The sequence below is a fragment of the Gavialis gangeticus genome, unplaced genomic scaffold, assembly GCF_001723915.1.
Source record: "Gavialis gangeticus isolate Ggan-Ray unplaced genomic scaffold, GavGan_comp1, whole genome shotgun sequence".
NCBI lineage: Eukaryota > Metazoa > Chordata > Crocodylia > Gavialidae > Gavialis > Gavialis gangeticus.
The window spans coordinates 108,227,293-108,251,594 of NW_017729024.1; the positions used below are offsets into that span (position 1 = coordinate 108,227,293).

The 24,302-nt window shown below is 46.8% G+C and overlaps 1 protein-coding gene and 1 long non-coding RNA gene across 6 annotated transcripts in view; both read right to left on the reverse strand.

The window, feature by feature from the left end:
- Positions 1–24,302, reverse strand: part of CNTLN (centlein) — a 474,592-nt gene that overhangs the window by 76,490 nt on the left and 373,800 nt on the right. The gene's annotated exons all lie outside the window — the stretch shown is intronic.
- LOC109297629 lies at positions 17,774–18,285 on the reverse strand. Its single transcript, XR_002097370.1, has 2 exons — positions 17,988–18,285; positions 17,774–17,877 (listed from the first exon to the last, which is right to left on the reverse strand). It is a non-coding gene; the product is annotated as an uncharacterized LOC109297629 (long non-coding RNA).

Genomic DNA, 24,302 nt, shown 5'->3' on the forward strand with positions numbered 1-24,302 from the left:
TTCCTACTCCTCTTTGTCCACTCCCCACCCAACTGAAAAGATGGGGAGATGCAGCATTTCTGAGACTACCGCGGGCATGTGGCCTGGGAGGTGGGCACAGCCAATACAAGGGTTCCTTAAAACCCTTTAAACCCATGTATGAGGTCACAATAAAAAATGAAATGTGGGTGGCACTTTTAGAAAACACTGTGAAAGATGTGCAATGTTTTTAGGGGTTCTTTTGAAATAGATGCATTTTGCAGGACCAGCTGCATAAAAGATACAGGTAAATCTCTTTTAATTTCCAAAATAACCAAAAAAGAAAAAGAAAATGCTAGTTATGTGCATTAGATGGTGCAGATAGCTAATGATAACTAAGGTCTCTACTTTAGATACCTATCTTTTATTTTTTTTCTTTTATATTTTAGGTACCTATCTTCAGCTGCTTATAACTGCCAGACTTAAACTATTAACTTTTCCATGGAAGGATGTAAAATATATTGGAAAGCTTCAAAACAAAATGTGTCAGCAATGAGAATGAGATTATGGAAGAATACACTGTGTTTTTCATGTTTCTTACAGAAATATAGAATGATCCAGCTTTCTGAGTGTCGCAAGTGACCTCAAGAGCAAGATGACCTCTCTCCCCTGAAGAAGGTGGGGATTGCTCTTTGAGATCCAGTCCTTGACATGGAGGATCAGAGGAGGCTGATGAGTCTAGGTATGGAGGGTGTAGATACTGCATTTGTGGGTGAGCTCCCAACTAGGATGCAGCCTCATTGTGTGTCTGTTGGAAATTTGCAGCCCATGTTGGCAGACCCCCCGGGTCGGTCCCAACTATGGGGGTCTCCTGACCTTTTTGAAACAGACTAAAGGACAGAAGAACATAGCAGGCACATCACCCAATGGTGCGCAGATCCTAAAATTTTTATTAAGGCTGCCAGATCTGCGGCCAAACTTATGCAACAAGATCTAGACACTTGGCAGATGGTTTACTGTCTGGAGAAGCTCGCACAGTGGGTAAGAGACAAGTGGGGCCTGGTGTGGTCCCTGGAGTACAGAGAGCATGATAGTCCTTTTTTAACCTTTCTCTGTTTTTTGCTCTGCTCTTGGGGGCTTGCTTACCTAGTTCTTCCTCTCCCATACTCACACCCATGGCAGCCACAACCATTGGCACTTTTAACATCAATGGCTGTTGAGATCCAGTGAAACAGGAGGCCATCCTAGAGCTCCTGAGCCAGAAGCAGCTAGCTATCGCCTTCCTTCAGGAGACACATTCCAACAGGCTGAACCAGTTGGCTTGGCATGCTGCCTGGCAAGGCCGCTTGTTCCTGAGTCATGGCACCAACTTTAGTGCCGGGGTTGCGACTCTCCTATCATCACAACTACAGCATGATATGGTGGTGGTGCAGGAGACTGTCCCCAGCTGCCTGCTCACTGTCCGCATCACCCTAGTGCAACACCGTTTGATACTCATCAACATCTATGCACCTACTGATGGCCAGGAGAGGATCACTTTCTTTGAGACCTTGGCTGCCCTCCTGCATGATGCTAGTAAGGATGATGACCTGCTCCTCACAGGTGGGGACTTTAGTTGTACCACTGACACCCTGCTCAACCATACGGGGCCTGAGCCTCACCTGCCCTCAGCCAGTAAGCTGCAGTCTGTTTTGGAGACTGCAGGCCTTGTTGTTGTCTGGCGAGCCCTGCACCTTGATGTGTGCCAGTACACCTGGGCCAGGATGAGTGCCAGTGGTTTCACTATGGCCTGCCTTGACTGCCTTTATGTCACCAGGCACCATCTGCCACTCCTACATAGTGGCCACATCATTCACTCAGGCTTGTCAGATCATGGCCTGGCTTGCTGTGAATGGAGCCTGCTGGTGAGAACCTGCACATGAACGCCCTATTGGTGCTTCAACATCAGCCCGCTTCAAGACTTTTACTTCTGGGACTGCTTCGACAACTTTTAGCGGGGCTAGGAGGCCACAAGACTGAATTACTCCTCCTGGAAGCTATGGTGGGACGTGGGCAAGGTGCAGAGGCTGCCCTGCTGGCTGCCGGCAGTGATGCGGTGCTGTGTGAGAGCCTCTGGTTCCACAGAAAGTGCCTGCATGACTTGGTGGAAAGTGCGGCCCGTGAAGTGAGGATCCGTGCCCGCTGCCAAGAGCTGGCTGAAACAGATGCCTCAACCTGCTTCTTCTTCAACCTGGAGCGACAGCGGGCAGTGAGCAAAGTCTTAGATCACCTCAAGACTCCTGAGGGCCAGGCAATCACTAAACCGGGTGAAGTACATGAGCATGCTGTCACCTTCTATCGTGACCTGTTTGCAGCTGAACCATCCCGTCCTGAGGCCACATGGGAACTCCATGCAGGCCTGCCACAACTGTGTGCCCTGAAGGCCAGCGAACTTGATCAGGAATTGTCTATGGTGGAGCTGGCAACTGCCACAGCTGGCCCAGCCACCTCCCAGGATCTAGTTCCTGTGCCACACACCCCCTGCGCACACTCACATGTACATGTGCCCCCCCACCCCCACAGGGCAAGTGCTGCCATTTGACTCCGCCCTATGATCCTGACCTTGCTCCCAAACACCACTCCCTGCCCGCCAGGGGCCCCATCTGCCATAGGGAGCTTTGGTGAGTTGTTGCAGTGGAGGGGAGGATGGGAGAGAGAAGTGCTGACCTGGCCCACAAAAACTTGCCAAAACTCCCTATGTGGCTCCCAAGCCCAAATAATTGCCCACCCTTGCTATAGAGCTTCAATTTGCACTTGTAGCAGGTTCTCTCTTGTGGCTAGGAGTCCATCAGCCGATAGGGCTCCCAGCTGCAAGCGTGCACCATGCCCAACGTGAAACCCCCAGACCTAAGGGATTTGGGGTTGCTGAGATGCCCAGGGCCCAAGGGGTTTCAAACAATCTGAGCCTGGGAAATTTCCTCTCCCATACAATCTCAAAGCATTGGGGGGGTGTGGAGTGACCCCACAGCTGGAAGCTCCCTCAACTGAGGGGGCTTCCAACTGTGGGAACTTGCTTCTTGCCAGTGCAGGGGGAGCCTGGGATCAGGCTGCACTTGCACCAGCAATAAGATGCAATGGGATCTAATGTGCAACCCCATAATTGCACCTCCTGCCATGCACGTGTGGCATGGTAGGATGTGTGACTGTGTGGATCACATGTTGGATCTCATCACACCTTTACCTGCATGAGTAGAGGATAAATTCAAGGTAAAAATCCCCAGAGCATCTGTAGATTCCAATGTGTATTCCAATATTTCACAGAGCAGAAATGGGAGAGATTACCATACCACAAATTTTCTCTAGCTTTCCTCATCAGTTATATTTGCAAAATTGCTTATAAAACTCTTGTTCTTCTCTGGACTCTCCTCAAGCTTTACACCAGTGGATACAAGGCAACCCTCACTAGACTGGAGGCACTTCTCCATAAATGTTGTGAACTGAGTAGTACCCAGTTTCAGAAACTAACTTATACATTACAGTGCTTACTTCCCTACAGAGGAGCCAGGCAGTGGTTGGGGGGGTGCCGGGGGGGGTACTGGCTGCACAAGGACCAATTCCCCACCTCTCTTCAAAGCTCATGGCACACTTCAAAGGATCTGGCAGCACTCTTGGATGCTATAACACCCTGGCTGAGAATCACTGTTTTAGAGTGTGGTGCACAAAATAGGACACAGTGCTCCAGCTAAGGCTTAATCAGTGCAGAGTAGGGTATGTCTTAAATGGGTTTAAGAATATTTTTAGAAACTTGAGAACTTCCATAAGTTAAATCATGAATTTAAAATATACCATGTGGGTAGCCAGGGATGAAACTTTAGCTGTTCCTGTGAAAACATGCCCAAATATGAGCCAACGTATGAGCTTCCTTTAAAAGACCTTTTAAGGTCCTGTGGTGGCATAAGCCTCAGGTTGGTGAGAAGCTGTCTGATCTTGAACTCATGGCACCCCCAAACCTTTAAAAAGGAGGTGAGCAGCCCAGTTGCATGCCCACTTTTTTGAAGTCCGAGGGTAGCATGAAACTGAGATCAGAGAACAACTCCCCAACATTGGGCTCATTCCAACCCAGAACCTTAAATTCAGAATCCAGCTACACACCCTGATGTGCCAGGAGCCAAGCATCAGGGAAAGGCTCCCCAACATTGGGTTCCTGTGTCCTGGGACTTTTGAAAGTTTCAGTACAGTCCATCTGCACTGCTGCCCTTTGAACATGATGGCTCCCCACAGGCTAGCATATTAAAAAAGGTGCATGCAGCTGGGATGCATGCACAGCTCCTGGTTGCCTACATGCCACATGTTTAAAATTGAGCAGGATACAAACAAGTCACAAAGATGTTCTACATAGTTATATATATGGATAAGTATACGTAGAACATCTTTGTGGCTGGTTCAGTATTTAATTGCATCTTAACTATATTGAATGTGTGAAATGCTGCTATTTACCATGCAGTCAACATGCTCATCACACAATAAATATAACATCTGTCAGGGGTCAAAAGCTGAGGGAATAGAGCAGGACTTTCTCTGCAACAGCTGTTCTGGGTTGGTATGGCACTGTGCTCAAAACATGAAAGGAGACAAACACAGTATTATATGTGTGTACAGTTCCCTTGTTTGATTCAGTGTTGTGCTACCCTTTCCAAGAGAATTAAAGAAAAATGGATAAACATGATAAAAAAAAAAAAGAATGGGCATAATGCCAAATCAGCATGCAAAGTTTCAGTGATTACTCAGATGAAATAATATTTAATGCAAGCAACTTTCTTAAAATTTGGGGATGTGGAACTGAAACGCTAATGATTTTATCTTAATGAGCCAAACTAAACTTTATAAATACACTTGAAAACCCTACTTGACAATTCTAATAGGGATTTTTTCTTTTGCTTGGCCTTTTGCTGATTAAATAATTAAGAAAAAGCTCTAAAATTTATAATCTGTTTAAAAGAAGAAGTATAGGCAAACCTAGTGAAGGTAGACATTAAAGTAATACAGTTACAAAGTTAAAATAATTTGTCTGCTGTTATTTATTGTATACCTTTGTCAGCAATTTCACTAATTTTGAAACAGAAGTGTACGTACATCTATTACAGCGCTATTTTGGAGGTTCAATGCACCTATGTCTAGAGAGGACTTATTTTAAAACCTTTACAAATCAATATATACCACATTGTATAAATCTCTTAATGACTTTCTTTAAAATGTCAGAGTATATTTTAATAGGGATACCATTTACTGCAAATTTGACCCACCGTTTTTGTGAGTAGAAAATTGTCAACTCTGATAAAAATAATTTATGATGAAACATATACAATGAGCATTTTAAATGCACATAAATAATGATATTTTGGGATAATAACATCAGTGTGCATGCTAAGATTTTGATCATACACACACACATATCTGGGCAGGGTAAGGAAAAAAGTTCTATAGGGACTATAAGCAAATTCTTTTGCTCTGTGATGTATGAGAACCATCAATTTGTTACAAACAGAAAAGAAATTATTGACTTATGTTGTTCAGATTGCTTTTACTGACTTAAAATATTCTGGTCCCAAGTGAGTTTAAGAACCAAGTAAAACAAGAGTATTACTTTATTGTACAGGGCATGCTAAGTGATAATCATACTTTCTTCTAATGTCTAATATAAAACACAGACATTGTGTTAACTAATATCACTTGGATGAGCCAGAAGATAGGATGAAGGAATAAGACAGTCACGTCCAATTCCACATGGATTCTCAGCTCAGATCCTGGTTTTTGCACAGTTTACCTTGCGAACATGATCCGAGTGACATTTCACAAATTCCTGGATAAATGTTGCTACACTCTGCCAGCAGAGAGACAGGCTGTGTCATGCACAGATCAATAATAGCACTGTGTTTCATCAGCCTCAAAATCAAAAGTGCTTCATCTGGCAAAAGCCATGGCCCTTGAGGATCTGACATACATAAACTGAATACCCTACACGGGATGTCTACTCTGCAAGCTGCCAAGATAAAGTAAAGACTATTCTGGAGCTACAAAATGAAGAATAATAACAGGAGTTTTTAACTCTGTTATTACTAGAGGTGTGAACAGATCTCACAAACTAGCTGCTGAATAATGTAAATTAGGCTGTTTAAAATTCTACAGCTCTTTACTGAAAAAAATGGAATCAGGACAATCCAACGCTTATATTCTTTTGAAGAATTTACTATAAAATGCTAATATATTTAAATTGAATACAAATATGTATACATAGCCCAACATCCTATGATGAGAGTAAAGTATAATAAGCACTGTTTGCAAAATCACTGTCATACTTTAAAATGTAGCATAACAATTTTCTCTGCTTAGAAAAAACTGCTCAAAGGTATGGTCTTGACACCCAACAGCACAAGAAACTTTCTTCAGATTCAAGTCTCTATTCAGTAGAAATATTTTTCTTTCTTAATGCTGTTATGTTCCTATTTTTCTTCCCATCATCCAAATTTTGTTTCTGAGCCACATATTTTTGTAAGATTGGTTGTCACTATCCACAACCCGGAACTAGCTCCTCTTGATTTAAATTGAAATTATTACCAGTTCCATTTTCTCAGTCACAATATACTTCCCTCTTGTTTGTTGCATCAGATACCAAATGCTTAATTTCCATCCTCCATCCCACCTTTCCAAAATATTCACACTTTCCAAAATATTCACTGTTAATAATGAGCACCTGCAAATTGACTTCTGGAATCCAAACCATTTAAAATAAATATAAAAGACCACTGCAGAGATGTTGGCCTAACAAGACTAAATCTTAATCTAGACCATTCCTTCAAGGTAAAAGGTTTTTCCCTCAGAACGTATAGTTCACAGGTACCTCTCTAATAAAGAAAAATATATTTAATATTTAGGCTAAAAATTCCACTCAAATGCAAATGAACTTTGGAAAATAAAAAAGGTAAAAGAAAAATGAAAAATAGCTGTGAGATATTTGTACAAATACACAAACAAATGTCGCGAACAAGGGCGTTAGAATTGACGGCTCTCTCCTGTAGACCATTTTTAGCTCATAGAAATAAGTTTTCTCCCCATTTCCCTTCTTTGAAGACTAAATTCATCACTCACCCTACCTGTGATCATCACACCCTAGTCCCGGTTACAAATGCTTTCTAATTTATTACTCTATAAAATTTACCTCTCTTTGTACCTCACCTCTACTTCTCTGACCAGCTTTTTCATTAGTTTACGTGCATATCTTCTTGTTTCATTCCCTAAGTTACCTATCCTTGATTCTCCTATCATAGTGGTTATTTCAAGTATATCTATATTTATGTCCTCAAATTAAGTACTTTACCATTCTACTTTTGACCTCATCAGTGCTATGCCACAAATTCCATCAAAAACTACCCTATGTCCTTGTCATTCTCAAGAACCATTGATACCAATGGCCTCTCTAATCTTCTTTGATGTCTTGGTCATTCTTCTGGTGACCGTCTTCATAACTATACCCAAAACCTCATACTGATAACCTGCAAGTATAAGGTCATGTGACTGTATTACCTAAAAATACCATATTTCATTACAATTTTTCTGCTGCTTTCATTCATTTTTTAACCTTCCTTCCTAACCCTTACCCCTATTCCAAGATCTTTAAAAAAAAAATTCCCTAAAGAAAAGCCTCTCTTCTCTTTTTCCCTTTCTTATTACTTGGTCCTCTCATCTTGCTCTTGCTTTTGAGGTTATCAATACTGTTAACTACTGAATTTCCTTTTGCAGTTTCCCCAAGTACACCCAAGTCTCGATATCGATCATTTTCTTTTACGAACTCTCCCTTAGTCTTGATTACCTTACCTTACCTTACCTGATGGACTTTGAAAAATTGTCGTCTCTCTCACTTCCCCAATCAACACTCATAAGCATATCCCAGAACAAATGAAGTCAAGGCTTTCTTCTTTTTAGAGCATAGATACTGTTTTTGATTCACCTATCCATCTACAGCTGAAGAATGCCTCTCCTTTTTCTAGTGTAGCCTTTAGGCATTCACTACAGGACCCCTTCCTCTCTATAGTCTGATGCTTCAAAAAATCTTTATCACCAGCCTGTATATGTAATTCTCTTGACTTGTTGAAGTAGTCATCCAGGCTTTAACTCTCCTCAACTCTCAGATCTCTAGACTTTAGCTTGTACAGAATATAAATGCCCAAATTTCACATATAATGCAACACAATGGTTTCTCCCACTAACATTCTGGCCAGCTAAAGGTTTAGTTCTGTGTTTTCCTTCCATCAACCTACCATAGATCACCAAAAACATCATATTTCTCTCTCTCTTCTACACTTTCTTAGCTGATATAAAACTGGTTTCTGTTAGTCCCTTCAGAAAAATCTGCCCATTGCAAGTGTAAGAGTTGATTTCCTGCATCTCTCTGCTTTTGACATTCCAAATCACTTCAAATCTCATCACAACGTATTTTCCCATCCCCTAAAACTCTTAACATATCTTTTTATTCACATTAAGCTACATTGTATTTATTACATTTCTGATTAAATCAAATTGTAAGATGTACCAAATTTAACGTAGAAGTGGTATTCTTACAGAAAAAAAACCCTAGGTGAAAGTAGAAGATAAGATCTGGTACAAAACACATAAAAATATCTAACTATCTATCTGCCTACCTATCTACATACCAGTTTTCAACCTTGATGGTGAATATAATTATTCTAATATACAGCAAATGAAACTGTATTTATATGTACCTTGGAAATCTAAAAAGTACAGATTAATCTATTAGAAGGTAAAAGGGAATCACTGTGGTCATTTGATCTCACCTCCTTCACAGCAAAATAGTTCGTGTTTGAGCTAGAATGAAAAAAAGACTGATTCTAATTTTAAAATTTCCAGTGATGAAGAATCCAGCACAAACTCTGATAAGATATTCCAATGTTTACTTATCCACATCATGGTAAAATCTGTGCCTTCTTTCTGGTCCAAATTTGTCTTGCTTTTTATATTTATTTTATTGGTTTTTAAAAAATTCAATACAAAAATCAGGAAAATATCAACTATACAAGTCAAACTGAAGTATGTCACAAACAAAAAGCCATAAAAGGAACAAGAAAAAAAGAGAAAAAAGAGGGAGGAATAGAAGAGAAAAGCATACAATGAATAACAACCCAGCTACCATGAATTCCTTTCAAACTGCACCAAAATTTTTGAAGTAGGTAACCTGCCAAACATGACTCTTTCCATATATCTCATCTATGCCATCTCATTGCAACAGATTTTGACCTTTGGAGATGTCCTACATTTCTAATGTAGCAATATAAATGTATGCTATGCGTTACTCATAAGGCCCACTATAAGAGTGAAATTTGGGGAGCATTCAGTTGGAATTTCTTAGATACATACCCAAGAACATACATGCGGTGTGTGTAGACGACACAGCTGTTAATGTAGAATGGCCGAAAATTTTAACATGGCTTTTTTTTGGTGCAGCGTGTTTTTGTTTGCACAACATGGTGTTTGTGTTCAGACGAACAGCGCTTTTGAGCGAGTTAAGCCTTGAGTCATTCCCCGCAGATTTCAGTAGGGGGAGACAAATACCAATTTACCCCCTGTTATGTCTGTCTTAATGCATTACAGCAGGCGGTGCGTGTAAACCCAGTTCCCGGACTCTCACTGGGAGTCTCCCCTAGGCACAGTCATGGTCACCCCAAAATCCTTGTCACTATGCTCAGTCACTCTGGTCTCTCTCCGTCACTATGTGATCCCAAAGACCCCATCCCAATCCCAAAGACAAGCCGCTTCCCATTCCTTTCCCTTCCCATCCCACATTGTTACAAATATATGTGTTTTTTTTTTTATTTACTACAGCTGTAATGATAACTGCTATGATATTATAAAATATTCAGAATTTAGACTAGCGGGTGGGTGGGTGTTTGTTACTGCCCAATTGATTAGAGATTGATATTGATGTTGATGGTGGTGGCGAGCTCTTTTGGCTTTTTTTTCCCTTGGTTTTTTTGGACTACATTTTCTAGCATATCTGACCTCATTGATCTTCGTACAGTTTCCAGTGGGGGCTCCCATTGGAACCCTCCCATTTCCTGCCCAGGTACACAGTCAATCAGTTTGTGTAGTGCCACATATGGCTTTTGGAGGTGTGTTATGAATTGTTTTATAAATGTTTTTGGAATGTTTTTGAAAATGTGGGTTGCTGTTTGGCTTGGTCCCCCACCTGTCTAGCCTGCCAAGAGCTATAATAGTTAACATTCTCACCCACGGGGGGCGTAATTCAGATGTGGGTGATGGTGCATAATGCCCCCCTCACCCAAACCACTCAATCTGGAAGCAGCAAACCCCTAGCCCAGTCCAAATTTCCCCCCCTTCCCCTAACCGTCCTCCTTTCCCCCCCGTCCACAACACTACATGCCCCTGTAGACAGACACAGATTTAAAGTGTAAATGAATTTATTTTAACATAACCAAGAGAAAGAACAAAGTACTCCTAGGTGCTATTGCCAGACAATCACGGACAAGGGCCGCCCGACCAGCCTCTCCTTGAGAATATCTTCTCTGTCCATGTGCTGCTGCTGCTGCTGCCTGGACATGTCTCTGTTGCCTGGCCACAGCCTGTCATGCTTCTTCTTCCCATGACTCCTTGAAAACCTCTCTCCAGCTCTCACAGATATTGTGCAGCATGCAGGCTGCCACTATAAAGGCTGTGATATTTTATTGCTCCATCTCAAGCCAGCACATAAGCACCCTCCATCGTCCTTTCAGTCAGCCAAACGCACATTCCACAGCCATCCTGCAACTGCTCATATAGTAGTTAAAAACCAGCTTCTGTGAGCTGGTGACGCTCCCTCCATAAGGCTTCATGAGGCAGAGTAGGCAGCATCTGCTAATATAACCGGGGAAATGGCGACACTGTGGATCACTGTCTTCTCCACGCTGGATGCTTAGTGTCCTTTCTCCACAAGGCCAGGCACAGGGGAGTTTCTGAATGCATTATGCGTGCTGCCGGCCCACCCTATATAAGTGTTCATGAACCAGCCCCAGTGGTCCACCACAGCTTGCAGAATCACAGAGGCATATGCTTTCCTGTTTGTGAAAGCCCACCTCCTCCCCGCAGGGCACAGCACTGGGATGTGAGTGCTGTCTGAAGTCCCCCCACAGTTCGGGAACCCCTTCTCATTAAAGCCATCTATGACTTGCTGTGGATTTGCCAGGCAGATAATTTTGTTTGCAGCAATCTCCTTAAGTAGCTGGCATACCTCACGTGTTGCCAGCCAACTGTGCAGGCAGCCATGCTCAACTGGTGTGTGATGTAATGGAGGCTGGATGGGCTGGCCAGTTTCATGATGGCCATTGCAACCTTCTTGTCTGGTGGCCCAACACGTTAGTGTTCTGCCTCATGATGTGGAGCCCCAGCATCAAGAAGATATGATAGAATGTCTCCCTTTTCATTTGGAACATCTCCAGCCACTGCTGGTCATTTCAGGTTGTCAGCACAATTCGTTCCAACCAGTCCGAGCTGCTCTTATGGGTCCACATCATGCAGATTCTGGTCCTCCTCAGGTTTCTCAACAGAGTCCAGTCAAATTCCACTTCTTCGCTTTCCTCTGTGGATTCCAAGTCCTCTTGGTACCTGTATCTTCTTCTTATTGTCATTAATGCTGTTAAACTAGGAACATGACTTGCCAGTGAACACTCTAGCAGTTTCTATCCTTCTCAAGCAGTGCAGCAGTAATCCCCAGGTAAACAGCATTTGGAGAAGCAGTACTGCCACCTCCTCCTACTCACCCACGTCCTCCATATTCTCCACGTTGGGAGGACTCTTCACTGTGTTGTTCTCCATCTTCACATATTTCATCCTCATTCTCCATTTTGCCCCTCTCTGTTGGCAGCGGCTTCTCATCCATCTGCACCAAGTGCGGGGCAGTGACTGTAGTGGTCTGGAGCTTGGGAGTAGCTGCTTTTTTCAACACTTCACCCCGGGGCACTGGGCCTTTTGCACATCTTTTCATCCTGAGTTTAGCAGTCACCGGTGTTCTGATGTAATCAAGCTAGCAAACAAAAAATGTTTTGCCTACTCTTCTCCTGGTAATGTAGGCTATTCAAAACTTTTGCTACTTTAGGGAAAACAGGCTGTGCTTCTGTAATAAAATTATTTTGCACATGCAGGCAGGTAGGTATTGATTTTTGCAACATTCCAGGCCATTGAGCAGCTATTCCAAAGTACAATGGCCTTGTTTATCCCATCACCAGGTCTTTTATGTTATTAAACTCAGTGCTTCATCACCTTTGGGTGTTTTGACACTTACAGGTAATGACTTCACAATCCTTGGACTTTTCCCAGACCCTCATGCAAGCACAGCCTGAGTATAACGGCGCCCCCCACAAAAAAAATTGCCAACCCCCTTTCACAAATTGCTTGTGCTGTTGACCACAAACTGCTTAGCCATGTCTCAGAAAGGCAATGCCAGCAGTATGGAGCTGATGGACCAGGAAGCTGATACCTCCAGTGCCTGTGGACCCAACTGTACCCAGGAAGAACTGGAGGACTTAATCTACATTTGGTCAGAGCAAAGAATCATAGACAGGCTGGGAAGTAGGAGGAATAAGCCTGTTTATGTTGAGATCACAAAATGCATGCAGGTGTGAGGGCACAATCATGACTGGACCCAGGTCTGGTGCAAGATCAAGTCCCTGAGATCAGCATTTTACAGAGCCAAAGATGCTCGTTCTGGGGCAGGTCACACAATTGCTTCCTTCTATGACAAGCTGTCCATCATTCTCTCCAAGGATGTGAGCGACAACCTGGGTATGGAGACTTTCAGCACCGGGATAGGGCAGGAGGACAAGGAGGAGGAAGAGGAGGTGGCGGTGGCAGCAGCCTTTCCTGAGGGTCAAACCATGAGCACCATGTCTCAGTTGTATGGAGACCACTCCCTGCTCCCTGATGACCATGAGTGACAGGAAGAACCATCAGTCAGTATACACTTAGTGCCACTTAGCCCCATTCCACGGACTAGCGCAGATAATGAAGTTGAGGAGGTGGAGGGTCAGGAAGAAACCCATGTGGCCAATACTGTTACCGAGACCCAAGAACATGCTGGACCTGGTAAATCTCTTGTAATGTGCCTCTTGCCACTGCCAGGCAACTCCCGGGTTTGTGCTGGTTGGGTTTAGGGGGCCGGTGGGGAGGGGGAGAAATTCATGTGTTGCTGTAGGTGCGTTGCCATCTTCTTTTGGTGGTGGTGCATGATGGGTTCGATAGCTCATCCAGACACCAAATTAATTATGTGCTTTATTTTTTTGCAGCAAGCATAGGCAGTGGCAGCTGTGGACCTGTTTCTGAAGTGAGTACTTGTAAATTTTGGGCAGTACGAGTGGTGCCCCAGTGTTGTGTGGTCTGTTTCTGTGCCTGCCAGCATTTTGTGTGCCTCATGGTGGGGGTGGGGCGTGTACTTTCCTCCTTTTGGGGGGAAGACAACCATTGCTTTTTTCTTTGATTATCAGCCACCTCGACCCATGGCTGCTCAGAACGGTGCCCTGCTCGCACTATGGCAGAGCGCTGCAGAAATTTTTGCAACAAGCAGAGATGGTCCTGCAAAACCTCGCTTGAGGTTTTGGCGGACTCCTCAGTAGCCAGAGCAGAACACACAGATGCCTGGTGGGATGAACTCTGTGAGTCATTGCATAACAATGATTCCATTCTCAAGGAAGTGTGAAACACCATGTGGAATTTCAAAGATGTGGTCAAAGCATCCGGTGTTGAATAACAGAGGTCACAGGACACTTTCAATGATGCCTTTCAGAGTGTGCAGAAGTACCTCTTCAATAAACGGGCACCACACCCAAAAGGGAAAAGTTGGTCAGAGGCAAGATGAGTGGAAAATTACAAGCAAGCTTGTTCACCCTAACTCAGTGGGGTCACATGAGGCCCATATGACTGCCAGCAGGACCAGGAGGGCACCGCTGCATTTCAGGGAGACAGGGCCAGTTTAGGGTCATGGTGGGGGGCAAAGAAGCACAAGTAACTATAATAGTGTGTTGCGAACTGTCCCAAGGACACAGGACCAGAAAAGGGGGAAGCAGTGCATGGAGGCAAACCCCAGTCCAAAGTAAAAGAAAAGAAAACAACAACATACCTGTTGTAGGGGCCAGGAGAAGCGAAGAAACGCGCGGTGGGAAACTGCCCATGCAGTTCATCAGCCGCACCCATATCCAGCTGGGACTGGGTGATGTCACAAGGAGATGCCACCCGGCGGAGATAAAAAGCATGGGAGATAAAAAGACCAATGGGGATTGAGGATGCTGGCTGGGAAGCCAGCAGGGAGGCCGGCAATGGCAGCGACAGCAGCTGTGGGAAACCCCAGTGCCGGAGAAGCCCGGCGGGGATTAAAGGAGCTGGTGGAGAGATCAGCAGTGACCACTGTGACAGCTGGCATGGGAACTCTAATCAGAGGCAACGGGGGCTGCAGCCCCAGGGCAGAGGCAGAGCCCAGAGGGAAAGAGAGAGACCCTGGGCTGGGGTGAAAGCACGGGTCCCGGCCCAGAGGGCGCACTAGCCTAGGAGCGTTAGGGGCTAAGGGTGGATGGGGCTCTCACTGTGGGTGCTCAGTTTCCTTCGGTGTCCCCCTTCTGATCTTTTCTGTCACGCCTCTCTGGTAGTTGTGTTGTTGGTTTGTTCATTTTATGTTGGGGAGTTTTAGGGCTAGGGGTTTATGGTCAGGGCATTCATAGTGTTCGCCTTTTTGGGCCAGTCTATTTCAGTCCCCTGGCGAGGGTAGATTTGCCGAGTCCTTAGCACCAGGTTAGGGTGGATGGGACCCTGTCAAAGGGGTAGAGAGGAACCACGTAAGAACGCAGCAACGGCCATTGCCAGCAGACACAGAAGGCTCAGGGCATCAAAGAATACAACCGGGAGTCACCAGACCCTCCCACTGGAGTTCCGCCAGGGCCCTGGGTGGTCATTGCCAAGAGGCAATGCGGAGACCAGGGAAGATACCAGTGGGGAATAGCTGAAAAAAAGACTTGGAGCCCCATCTCAAAGGGTGGCGCATGGTCGGGGTATAGGGGAGGTTGGAGTCCCGTGAACGTCTGCCGAGACGTGTGACAACTCTGGAGGCACCCTTAAAGGGGGCCCCCTCCACTGAAGAACCATTCAAAGTCATGGCAGGTGCTTTTGGGGTTCACCCTGAAGACAGCCGAGGTGCCCTCTGGGGTCTGCATGAAGGCCCCTGGTGAGCAAGATCAGCTGCTCGGGTGAAGGCGGCCCGGGAGTGTACCATCAAGAGAAGACAGGCACACAAACAATAAAACCTCATGGCTTCCAGGCTTCCTGTGTCTGCCTCCATATCCAAGCTTACACTGCTTGGTTGCGAAGGTGAATTTCGTTCATTGTTTGGGTTCATTTCTCTGTTGGCTTTTCCTGTTGCTTGCTGCATGGTGCTGGGGGCGGGGAGGGGTTGGCTATCTCTCTTGCACAGGTACACAGGGGGGCTCCAGAGATAAACAGCGGGGCTGCCTGGGTGGGTCACAACACACAAGTGCTGGCCTGCACACAAGCATTTTGCAAAGGCTGGTGTGTCACCCCCCTGCAGCCTGGCTTGCTTTTTTGCAAGCCACCAGCCACTCTGCAAAGTCGTCCACAGGGGCTCATGCCTTCCCAGGCTCTTTGGATCACCCTTCACAAGCCTTCCTTGCATTTTCCTTAGATGGACACTTTGAAAATGTGCTTTTTCAAGGTTCTTTTTGTGCTCTTTTACAGCCAGGTGCGAGGCACTTTCTTCATTTTGGAACACTGAAGTGAGGCCATGGGTGCAGCGGTGGCATGGGATTTAAGACCTGCTTTGCTTGCACACAATCCCAGGGATTTTGCAAACTTTTCAGCCTTCTTTTCACTTTCTTTTCCAACCCGGTGCCAGAGTGTCTGGGTTTTTTTCCACATCAAAATGAGGCTGCTGGTGGCAAGGAGGGGGTTGCCCCACTGAAGCAGTATAAATTGGGGGAGCAGAGGTCGGGGTGCATGTTTGCTGTATTGACAAGGGAGGTTTGAGGCGAGTGAGGAATTACAGCACAGTGGGTGCAGAGGACTCATCCCAGTCACGAGACTTGCCCCTGGGGGGCATAACAATGTGAATTCAGGGTTTGAGAAGACTGTAGGCTGATCAAGAGGGGTGCAGTAAAGCTTCGAGTGCTATTTGATGCCCGCACTTCTGCTATGTGCGACTTGAAAAAGGACACCCCACCTTTCATAAGTGACACCTGACACTTGCCTGTGCCCTGAGGGTGGCAGGGTCATCCCTAGGGGGGTATGAATACATGCAACCACCCCAGGCACAGGGCATTGGGGGCCTCTCAGAGATGGGAAGAGCAGACAGGCCAACTCCTCAGTGCCACCACCGGCTTTGCATCTGGATGCTTGCTAACTCTTTTTCCCTGCTGTCGCCATGGTGGCATGCAGGATTGGCTCTGTATGACGGTGTGCTAACTTGCCCAAGGCCTCATGCCAGTGGTATACCGTGGGTCTCTGGGGCTTGGAGAACAAGCCCGGGGTGCCACCACCCTTGCTCCCACACGTCCCAGACAAACTACCTTCTTAGGTGGTTTTGGAGGCAGGGGGGAGGGATGCCGAGAGCAGCATGGAGTGGTGGCACCCACTTTGCACCTGCCAATGGTGCCCTCATGTCCATGCCGGGGTGGCCACACCACCTGTTGCCATTGGTATGCTACTGCCCTGCACCCTGATAGGTTGGGGGGGTTTCATTGTTTAGTTCAAATTTATTGTAAATGGGGCTGGCATCATTTTATGGGTGTGAAGAAAGTATGTGAGGTGCACAAGAGGCATCAATACAAATTCTGATACTCTTTCTATCCTCCCTCCCTCCAGTTTTTAGATCCCCTTCCGCTGCTAGCCACAGGTTGATCAATCCCTGTTGGTGTGACAAGAGGCAAGATGTGACAAGTTCTCCAACAATGATGCTTTCTTTGTATACACTGATTCTGCAGAGGCCTAGAGGTAGCTGAAGAGATTACCTTGGGCTGCCTTGGGAGTGTTGCTCCTCATTTCCCCTCTCACCTTCTCCCTGTCCTTTGAGAAGAGCTGAAATATGGCAAGGGAGGACAAAGCAATTCTGAACAAAATCTGATGATCTCTCCCTGGGGGGAGCAGGATGCAGGAGTCTGGGGTGGGAGAAAGGGGGGTCTTAAAACCCAGGTTCGAAAGGTGCTGCATGCAGGATTTTTTAAAGAAAACATCGCATTGCAAAGAAAGCATTGAAAAGAAAATCATTTTTGCATCATACTTCCCATAACAGTACATCCTGCAAAGAAAAAACTCAGAAAAACAGATGCTGTTTTGGAGCTGAGGCAGCAGGCGTTAACCGCAACCCCCACCCCCTTTGGCGACCATGCATATGAAATGCATTATAATGCATTAAAGACTTACTAAAATCTTCAAGGACTTGCTAAAGGCCCTGGGAGGTCCATGCATGAAGAAATTTTGCAGATTGCCTGCTTGCTGCTGTGGGGTGAGTAGGGTTATTTTTTTTGCTTACAAGAAATGCTGGCTGCACCCTAACTGGCACTTACATCCTATCTCACTCTGATAACAATCCACCCTGCAACTCTTTGCAACTCTTTCCAGTAATGCCATGACTCTATAAACCGCCCCCCCAAGCACAGCATCCCCATGAAAACCAACCCACCCACCAACCTACCCCAAAGAAAACATGACACATATATAGAGCAAAAATAAAACACTTTATTGAAAACAATGCAGCTTAACAATATATACAAAATGTAAGAAAAATAACCTCCAAATCTGAAGATATTTCACTCTCCTCTTCACTATCTTCATTCATTAGTGGGCTGGTTGCCACCCCTGGTGAGTTCTGCCCTCAAAAATTTTCTGCAAGGAGGGGGGAAAAGGAAGAAAAGGAAGAGGAGGGGGGTTTTGGAGCACAGTCGAAAAACCACACTTTTGCCCCCCCCCCCACACAAAGTAAATGGACATATTACCTAAATATCACCAGGGACACTGCATATCCTGGGTGTTGGGTCTGGCAGGTGGTGTCCTGCCCTTAGACTTTTTTTTGTCATGGTTCTGAAATGGAAGGTGATGAAGTTCAGAAGGATTGCAAAATTGGAGGAAGTCACATAACCACTCATTCCAAAGTTTCAAAGTATTTGCAAAAAACTTACCATTATGGTGATGCTGCAGCTGTTGTCAGAAGCTATGTCCCCTGTAGTGGCAGCACATGACGGAGGGTGCGGGGGGTGCAGGTGGAGGGTACATGGGGAGGGGGTGGGAGGACAGGAGGGTACATGGGTGGGGGGCATACACTATAGGTGGCAGGGCGGGAAGAAAAATTAAGAAGGGGTAGAAAATTAAGGGATTATTGGTCTCCCCCATTTTAAAATAATTGGTCTGAGTGGACTCGTCCTGACCTGAACTGTGTGCTGTGAGGGAGGGGTGAGGAGTGAAGAGAGTAAAAAAGAACACACGGCAGTACCTACTGGCTAAAGGCCAGAACACAGTGCCCCCTCATGGTGAAGGGGATTAATTAGAAGTCTTTGGAGTCTCTGGCTGTTTGAATGAACAAATCCACAGTTGGAGTGGTGTAACTGGAGAGCACCACAAATTAACACATTTCCAAGTAGTGTTAGTTTAAGGCGCTAAATGGACTTTAGAGTGGTGGGAAATCCAAATATAAACATAGTTGCAGGGCATGCAAACACAAACACAGTTGAGTCAACATAAATGGGAAATATTGTTTTGTCTACACACTCCCACGATTGACAAAGGTATCAGTGCTGTCTTCAAAACCATGCTAACTCTAGTTCTAATTTTTTTCCAAAAGATTTGCCCTGATAATAGGGCATGACCAAAACATGTGACCAAGCATTGCCTGCAATGCTTCACATTTCCAAAATGTGTCTACTGGGAGAATGTTTAACCGTTTAAGTTAGAAGGAGCCCAGTGCAGAAGAAAAATGATCTTTTATAGTGCAAGACGAAGTCTAAGATCAATTGTTGATGTTTGAGTATTGTCAACTGCTGATTTCCACTAGGATTCTGTCATCTAGCTACCTACATCTCCATTCCACTTTAATCTTAAATAATCTGTATCAGGTGTGTATTTGTGACATTATGGGTGCTGACAGATGTGTGGGGGAGAGGGAGGAAAGCACTTTCCCAGAAGAAGCAGCATGTTAGTTTGACCTGGCGCTGCAGCATCTGTATAGATCGGGCACTTCAGTGGGGCTTTTGGCACTTTTAGCTAAAGCTAATTCAATCTGCTATTACATAATAGTGCCATAAAAGCTCCACTGAAACGCCTAATCTATACAGACATTGATCAAGCCAGGTTCAACTAACGCAATGCCCTTTCTTGCCATGTGCTGGGCTTGACGCAAGTGTGCATGGAGTTTAAAGTAAAGCAGTTTTTGGGGGCTTCTTTTACATCTGTAAGCAGCATATATATTTAGAGTGATGGCACAGAATAGGGAAGAGCAGGTTTCAAAGCTAAAAATAATATATCTGGAATATTTGGTACACATAAAACCTCAGGTCTAAACTGATTTTCTAATACTTAATTACAACTGCATATACAGTAAAAGCCAAGTTATTCAGCACTTCATTAACCAGCATGCTCTATTTACCGGCATGCTAGTCAATGTGGTTTCACCGAGTCCCACTTCTGGCCACAGCCACCCAGTAAGGGTGGGAGAACAAATAAATGGCCTCTGAGAAGGTCAAGCCTAGTGCCTCAAGAAAGGCAACGAGGGCAGCAAAGAGCGGCGACAGCCGGGGACATCTGAGGAAAGCATGATAATGATTCTCCTCCACTCCCCCTGGACAAAAGGGGCAGGCTGCTGATGCAGCTGGGTCTATGTGGTGCACGAGAGTGCCGGTGGCCAGTATCCCATGTAACAACCGCCACCAGAGGTCACTGGTCTTTTTGGAGATGGGGGCCTTATAAAGCATGCGCCATGCGGGGTGGGCTGGCATGAGCACTGGTACTGCTATGTGCCTCCACCACAATGTGTCGAGCCTAGTGGCAAGGACATGGGCATGGTAGACCTGAATCACCCACAGATACAGGGCCTTGCTGGGGACTGCATCGCAGTACCACTGCCAGGAGACATGGGGAAAGCCAGTAAGGTGTCAGGCCCACCACCCGGGTTACTATCCACAACTGGGACAACAGGCAGTGGTGGAAAGAGCTCAGCCAGGACATCCCCAGAAGGGAGGGCTCTTCATGCTCGAAGATGCTCCTCCAGGGCAGCTGCTGCATCCTCCAGGAGCATGGCCCACACATCCCTTAGGAAGTGGGCAGCACAGTGGACTGAGCGCATGCCCAAGCAGGTGGCCAGAGCCTCGGCTGACAACCAGTCTGACCGGGTCATGTAGAGAAGTTGTCCCAGGCAGATGGTATGTGACCAGAGGGAGTCAGCAAGGCTTGGTAGCCTTCACTGCAGGGTTAGGTTATGGATCAGGGGCTCTTGCAGTAACTGTGGAAACTGCGGATGCCTAGCATGGGCAGGAGGCAGAAGGCAGCTTGCTAGGACTGCAACATGCTTTGATAAAAGGGCGGAAGGGTACCCCAATCCAGGATGGTGGGGTCCAGAAGGAAAAGCTCCTGGTCAAAACCAAGGTCCCCCACCTGGCGCAAAAACAAATTAGCTAGCTGCTGCCAGGGCAAGGGGTCCTCGCAGTAGAGGAGCCTTTGGAGGGCCTGCAGGCAAAAGACTGCCACCCTGCCCACCAGGTCAGCTAAGCCCTGGCCCCCCTAGGCCCATCTTGGCAAATAAAGAATGGCTCTGGGGAGCCAGTGATGCCCATCCCAAAAGAAGTCCACAAGAAGTCTCTGGAGCTTCTCAAGTAGGTCCAGCGGGGGGTCCAACACAGCACAGTGGTGCCACAACATCACAGCTGCCAGGTTGTTAACAATAAGGACCCACCCGTGGTAGTAAAGGCTGGGCAAATGCCAGCGTCACCACCGCGGGTGTGCCTCCACCTCGGCACCAAGATCTTCTCAGTTCCATGCCGAGAAGACCGATGGCCCGAGGAACACCCCCAGGGACTTAAGGCCCTCCCAATGCCAGGTAAGACACCCAGGCAAGTTGGGGAGTGTGTGTCTCAAGGACCAAGAAGGAGTGTGTGTCTCTTGGTTCAGTTCACACGAGCTGAAGAGGCATGCTCATAGGCTTGTTGACAGGTGACCAAGGTATGGATGTCACCCTGGGTGCAGATGAGGACAGTCACATTGTCTTCATATGCTGTTAGCCTGACCAACAGGCAGCCTGCTGAGACAGAGGCAGATGGAAGATTTAGCCCAGTCAGGTGCCGCCGCAGTGCATGGAGTAGGGGCTTGATGAACAAGGCATTCCTGACAGAGGACAGTCCTGGCAGATGCCCCTGCAGGCTGGGAACGGGGCAAAGAGCATAACATTCACCTTCAGGAGGTTTGAAATTTCCTGATACAGGATCCAGAGGGCAGAGGTGAAGACAGGCCTGAAGCTGAAGGCCTCAAGGGTCTGAAACAGGTAGCCATGGCTGATCTGATTGAAGGCTTTCTCTTGGTCCAAGGAGACAAGCCCAATGTTGAGGCCAAAGAGGTCTGTGGCCGTTAGCAGGTCTTGAAGCAGGAACAGATTGTCCTGGATGGTCCTGCCCAGAACACAGTAGCTCTGCTCAGGGCAGATGATGGAAGGCATAATGGTGCACAGCTGGTTAGCCAAAGCCCCGGCCAGGATCTTGTATTCAGTGCACAAGAGGGACACTGGTCATCAGTTCTTGATGCAGCCAAGGTCTCCTTTCTTAGGCAGCAGGGTGAGAACTGCTTGGCGACAGCTGGTTGGCATTGTCTGGTCCATGAGACTCTCATGAAAGACATGCAGGAGGCAGGAGCTGAGAAGAGGCCAGAAGGTCTTATAAAACTTGGCAACCCAACGATGCCAAGGGTTTTGCCCAAGGTGAAATTCCTGACAGCAGCTGTGAGTTCCTCCAAAGACAGTTCCTGTTCAAGATAGTCTCTGATGAGCAAAGCCTAGGGAGGCTGCCATGTAAGCACCTAGTAGACTCTAGGCAAATTGGTTCAGCTGCAAACAGTTCCTGGTAGAAGGCGATGGCACGGCATCAGATCTCAACAGGATCTGTGAGCATCTGGCTGTCTGGGGTCTTAAGATGGTCAATGACCTTCTGTGCAGCTTGTTGTTTTTCAAGGCTGAAGAAGTGAGTCAGGGCATCGGTTTCTGCCAGTTCTTGGCAGTGAGCACAGACCCTCACACCCCAGGCTGCACTCTCTGCCAGCTCCCGCATGTTTCTTGTGGAGCTTAGAACTCTCGAGCAGCCCTGCATCACCACCAGCATCACGCAGAGCCACCTCAAGCTGCGCTGCATCCTTCTCCAACTCCCAAACATGGCAGCAAAGCTCGTTTGTTGCCAACTGCATGTACTGCTGACAGAAAACTCTAATCTGCACCTTTCCCACGTCCCATCATAGCTTCCAGGAGGGGAGGGTGGCTTTTGTGCCCTCCCATGTCTGCCAGAAGTGAGCAAAGCAGTCACGTGAGTGAGTGTCCTGCAAGAGACTAGTATTGAGGCACCAATAGGGTGCCCAGGAGTGTGTCCTGCAAGGAAGGCTCAGTGCACAACAGACCAGGCTGTGATCTGATAAACCTGCTGGGGTAATGCGGCTGCTGTGCAGGAATGATAGGTGGTGCCTGGCAATGTACAGGCGGTCAAGACATGCCATGGAGAGCCCAACGGCAGTCACCTTCAGCCAGGTATACTGCCTTGCATCGACATGGAGATGGTGCCAGACATCAACAAAGTCCACTGCCTCCAAAGCAGTCTTCAGCTTTCAGCCCATTCTGGTCAAGACACGTTTCAACTGTGCAATTAAAGTTCCTACCCAGGTCATCATTATCAGCTGTGCTCTGAAAAAAGTCAGCCAGTGTCTCAAAGAAGGTGGTCTGTTCTCGTCATTTTAACTGAATCAGGGGACATTGTCTGAGGCAGAACTTCTGTTAACTGATCCTCAGAGGCAGAATCGAAGTCCAACTCTGAGGAGGAGCTGTACACATCAGGCACCGAGAGTCATTGAGTCCCAGGGGGAGCACTTGACCCCTCACCAGAACTCTCAGCATCAGGCCCTGTGGGAGCAGCATTGCCCGAGGGGTCTTGCAGGGTTACATCAGTCCCTGATCTCTTGGGTGGGGTGCTCTCCTGGGCCAGGGACTCTTGCTCCTGGAGCTGCTTGAAGCTCCCAGAGCCACTTGTGGCTCCCAGAGGGTCCAACCTCCATATCAATCTCAGGCTCAGGCATCTAAGTGGTAGAGGGTGGGCCACTGGATTCCCCCACCACCTCCCCTACACCCAGCTCATCCCCGACCACTACAGAGTCTGGAAGGGATACTGAGGAGTCAGGCTAAGCGAGGGGGTCCTGCTCATTAACTTCATCTCACCTCTAAGTGGTGGGGAGGTCTTGAGGAAGCCTTTTTAAAAGACCCCTTATTTTTCTGGGACTTTCCCTTCGCAGCAGGAGCGCTTAAATCCTTCCCTGAGGGGGGAGGAAAAGGGTGGGCCAGGTTCACCGCTAGTGTTAGCTGACTCCCTGATGAAACAGGGAGTGACTGGAAGGAAGGCCCTTCCCCACAACCTGACAGCTGCCACACCAGAGCTGGATGAGCCACCATCAGGCACAGCTACAAGAGGCTCCACCATAGCCAGCTTCTTTTTTGGGCACTGGATAAGCAGGTAGGAGCTTCTACCACAGTGAAAACATGAGGTGGCCCAAATTGTGAGGTAGGTCTTGTACTGCTGTCCATCATTCATGAAGGACATGGACTGAGGCAAACCCCAACCTTTCCTGTTAAGCAGCATGAACAGCTGCCTTTTAAAGGACAGGACATTCCAGAGCTCAGACACTTTGCTGCCAAGCAGCAGTCTATGGACTGGCCCCGTAACCATGCCATAAGGGCACAGGCAGTTAGTGAGGTTGTCGTCCAAGAGAAATGGAGGCACGTTCGAGGCTACCACATGAATGGGTGGTGTGTCTAGAGGTGTTTTGAGGGAAAATACATCCCTGGCTGACACACCTGTTACCGCAACCTCATTCAATAAAGCAGGGGAGTTGAGGAAGATGATGGGGACTAAACTCACTTGGGCAGCATAGAGGACATGTTTGCAGCCTATGAGTGCCCCCACAGCAATGACACACTCCTCCACTCCAATGGAGGGAGGGGCATGAAGCCAGAGACCAAAGCTCTGGTCCAGAGGGGTTGAAACCCCAGCAGTGAACTGCTGGGAGCTGCCTTCAGCCATTCC